This window comes from Peromyscus eremicus, chromosome 12, assembly GCF_949786415.1.
Source record: "Peromyscus eremicus chromosome 12, PerEre_H2_v1, whole genome shotgun sequence".
Classification (NCBI taxonomy): Eukaryota; Metazoa; Chordata; class Mammalia; order Rodentia; family Cricetidae; genus Peromyscus; species Peromyscus eremicus.
In genome coordinates this window covers 62,987,550-62,987,773 of record NC_081428.1, presented here as the reverse complement: position 1 = coordinate 62,987,773, position 224 = coordinate 62,987,550, and positions in this window count along the sequence as shown.

Genomic DNA, 224 nt, shown 5'->3' with positions numbered 1-224 from the left:
TGCTGAGGAGGGAGAGGCAGGGTTCTACTTTGAGTAATAATGTCAGAATGAGACCAGCTTTGGCGTCCGGGAGACAATACTCAGCTTGCTGTCTCTGGGACTCTGTTCCTGACAACAGCGTCAGGTTTCCTAAAATGGTTCAGATTTTCCAGGCTGGCCCCAGCTGAGTTCCTGCCAGGGGAAGGAAGGCCTCAGCAAAGGAAGGGATGCAGATGGAGATAATG